General features: G+C 36.1%; 1 pseudogene; it reads right to left on the bottom strand.

Moving 5' to 3' along the window:
• Positions 1–1,482: 1,482 nt before the first annotated feature.
• LOC149384639 (uncharacterized) lies at positions 1,483–3,783 on the bottom strand (annotated as a pseudogene).
• Positions 3,784–4,089: the final 306 nt, after the last annotated feature.

Genomic DNA, 4,089 nt, shown 5'->3' with positions numbered 1-4,089 from the left:
CTCAAGGAGTCAAGAGTTTGGACGAGGGCTTGGAGGCTTGCTGCTCTTCAGGACCTCCGGCCTGACCATCGGCCCTTTGAGCGACGTACCTTTCCGGTGTCTCGGGTTTTCCGAAAACGATCGACAACAGTTTGTACCTCAGGTGGTTGAATGACAATGTCTTGTTGCTCTTGATTGATGACAGGAACAGAATCATGAACATTATCAAAAGTAACTGGAATAGGAATCAAACTTTCCTCAATAGAAATTGTTGAGTCCGAATCCTCCTGAAAGACAAAGTCTTTTTCTTTATTTCTCCCACCAAACTCAATATCCTCAAAGAACGTTGCAGTTCCCGTCTCAAAGATTGTCTTAACTTTAGGATCATAAAACTTATAACCCTTTGATCACTTAAGGTACCCAATAAAGTAGCTGCTTACTGTTTTGGGATCCAATTTCTTCTCACTCAGCCTATAAGTTCTCGCTTCAGCAGGACAACCCAAAATATGAAAATGCTTTATACTAGGCTTTCACCCGGTCCAAAGCTCATAAGGTGTTTTGACAGCGGCTTTAGTTGGTACCCTATTTAAAATGTAGGCTGCGGTCTTGAGTGCCTCCCCCCAGAGTGATATCGGTAAGGTTGAATGACTAATCATACTCCTTACCATATCCATAAGAGTCCGGTTTCGTTTCAGCAACACCGTTCATTCTGGGCGACCCAGGCATAGTGTACCGTGGGACGATATCACACTCATCTAGGTATCTGGCAAATGGTCTCGGACGTTGTTCACCTGAGCCGTCATATCTACCATAGTACTCACCACCACGGTCAAATTTGACTTTCTTTATGCTTTTGTTGAGTTGGTTTTCAACTTCGGCTTTAAATGATTTGAACACATCCAATACTTGGGACTTTTCATTAATAAGAAAAATGTATGCGTATCTTGAATAGTCGTCTACGAATGATACAAAATAATGTTGACCATTCCAAGAAGGAGTAGGAAATGGTCCACAAATGTCCGTATGTATCAACTCTAAGACGTCCGTTTCCCTTAATGCACTTATTTTCTTCTTTATAGTCTGTTTTCCTTTGATACATGCAACACATATATCAAAGTCTGAAAAATCAATTTGATCCAAAATTCCTTCGGAAACAAGCCGTTCAATTCTATTTCTAGAAATGTGACCTAATCGTTTGTTCCATAAAGAACTTGAATTCTCGTTGCTTAATTTGCGCTTAGTACCACCTGATTCCACATTCAAGGTTTCATTATAAGAAGCAACAGTTTCAAGGATATAAAGATTGTCATATATAAGAAGTGAACTGGTCCCAACAACTTTAGAATTAATAGATAAACTGAACACAAATTCCGTCTAAACGACGGTACAACAAAAGTATCTATTAAATCCAAATAATAACCAGTACTTAATAACAATCTAAAATGTCCAATTACTTCCACATCTACCGACTTGCCATCACCAACATAGATGCGTCTCTCGGCATCACTTGGCCTTCGGTAGCTCAGGCAACCCTGCATCGAAACACTTATGTTAGAAGTAGCACTAGAATCTAACCACCAAGTGTTTCTAGGTACTGAAGCCAAATTAACCTCGGAACAGACTAAAGCAAGGAATGTACCTTTCTTCTGACGCCATACACACGTGCACTCATTGAAGCAAAAGATCAAATTGGAATCCACCAAATAATCAAAGGAACATAATATTTACATAAATATGCTATACACTATCTTAATTGTCACGTATAACCAAAAAGTGACTACAATTTCAAAACCGAATCAAAGATGATCAGAACCAGAGTGAGTGCGGTAATAAAAAAAAAATTCACATGTGCACATATAAATCGTCAGCGATAATCACAACCAGAGTCACTAAGACCATTTAATATCGAGAACGACAATTCAAACATAATTCTCAAGAATTAAATCAGGTTGCTCTGATACCAATTATTAGGATTTTCAATCCCTAATTTAATCCTAATTCAATTCAAGAGAACCAAAACTAAAGATCTTAATAGCGGAAGCGTACCTGAATCCATGGATTGAAAATACAAAAAAAAAGGTGGTCTTCCAATTGCAGTTTGCCTGAGAGTCTAGAGTATTCTTGTTGATGGGGATACAAGAAAAGATCGTACGTACTGTAATCAGGGACCTACCCTGTTATTAATAACTGTCAGGCAGTTACTAATAACTATTGCTTATTTCTAATTTGGCCCCTCATCAAATTAGATTAGCACTTATGGTAGTCACATAATAACTTCATGACAAATATGTCCTTAAGTAACAAACCTTATTCTAAATTAGACCACATCAATTTTGACTTAATTAATAATGATCCAACACATTTATTTAATGACATTAGTAGTCCCAAAATTATTATAACATCCTGATGATCGCAATACGGTCAAGCAACAATTTTTGGCTTTGCTTTCAACTCAAAGTGTATTACTGTCATTTGCTATTAGTCCAATTATTGAACATTTTGCATCTCTGTCCATTTTACACCAGTGGCACCAGTCAATTATTCATCTTCCAAATAAATATTCACTTTAGCGCTTTTTTGTAAATAATAAAAAAATAAAAAATAAAAATAAAATAAATAATAAATAAATAAAAAATTAGTTCGACGACGCGCTCACCTGAAAATTATCAACTATAATGGATAAGAGTAATCGAGATTGATCTATTCTATAATGTAACATTGATCTTAATACTGTAAATATTTGAGGTACTTCTTTTTTCTGTTTGGTGCAATTTAGTGCACCGTCGAATCTTTGTGGTGTAGACAAAAGTTATGTGTGCTCGTTCATAAGGTTCTATAAGGATTATTTTATTTAGTTGGATTACCCTTCAGAATAAGATTTAGATTTTCTGAGAAATAGTTTTCTATTTAAAATAATTCCTTATCTTTTTAATTTGAGCTAATAGTCGCCAAAATACCGAATATTTTTCAAAATCATATTTACATACTTATTTAAAGCAAGGAATGTACCTTTCTTTTGACGCCATATGCGATACTTAGGACATTCCTTCTTCTCGTGTCCATGCTTCTTGCAAAAGAAACAACCTTCTGGAAGCTCCTGTTGGGCTTGTTTCTTTAGTTCTGGACCTTTATCTTTAGCAGCCTCATTTTCCTCTTGAGATTCTTACTTTTAGAGGTACTTGCCAAATGAGCACTTTCAGTCATATCTTGCTTCAATCTTTCCTCCTCTTGAACACAAAATGAAATGAGCTCGTTAAGAGACCATTTCTCTTTCTGGCAGTTATAACTGGCCTAAAATTGACTGAATTTAGGATGGAGGGATATAAGGACCAAGTGGACAAGCAAGTCATCCGATAACTCAAGTTTGAGTCCTTTAAGCTTTGAAGCAATATGAGACATTTCCATAATATACTCCCTTATGTTTTCATTTCCCTTGAACTTCATTGAAATAAACTTCTTTAATAGAGTGCTCGTTTCAGCCTTATCGCTCTTTTCAAAGCGCTTTTCGATTTCGGCAAGAAAATCTTTGGCATTGGTGATCTGTTCAGACACCGCACCCCTAAAAGCTTCAGGTATGCCGCGCTTGATGATCATAATACTCATTCAGTTAGAACGGTCCCACTTCTCATAGATCCGCCTATCATCGGCGGAACTAGCATCCGTAAGAGAAGCCGGTTTATCCATTCTAAGCGATAAGTCAAGATCCATGCAGCCAAGAACAATCATCATGTTCTCCTTCCAATCCTTAAAGTTGTTACCATTAAGGACCGGAACCGAATTGAGATTAGCAGATACAGTAGCAACAGCTGAAATAGAACAATACAATCACATAAACATACATACACAAAAATTTAACTTTAATAAGCAATAAAATTCAAATTATGGTAATTACATATAAAAATTTGTCCATTATTCTCAATAAATAATTGAAACAAAAATGTCGCCAAAGTGACCTCTCTTGTGTAAATTATTTATGAAGAATTTTAGATGTTGTGTATGTGTTAATTTATGCGGATACTAGTCGGCCCAAAGGAAGATTAGTGACTGGCCAAATTACATATACATATTTGTGATGGTAAACATGTAACAATTGTAAAGTTTTACTTGTGA

The sequence above is a fragment of the Urtica dioica genome, chromosome 9, assembly GCF_054948205.1.
Source record: "Urtica dioica subsp. dioica isolate 48M chromosome 9, U.dioica_male_clone48M_v1_H2, whole genome shotgun sequence".
In the NCBI taxonomy this organism is placed as follows: Eukaryota; Viridiplantae; Streptophyta; class Magnoliopsida; order Rosales; family Urticaceae; genus Urtica; species Urtica dioica.
This window is presented reverse-complemented; position numbering and strand designations above follow the sequence as displayed.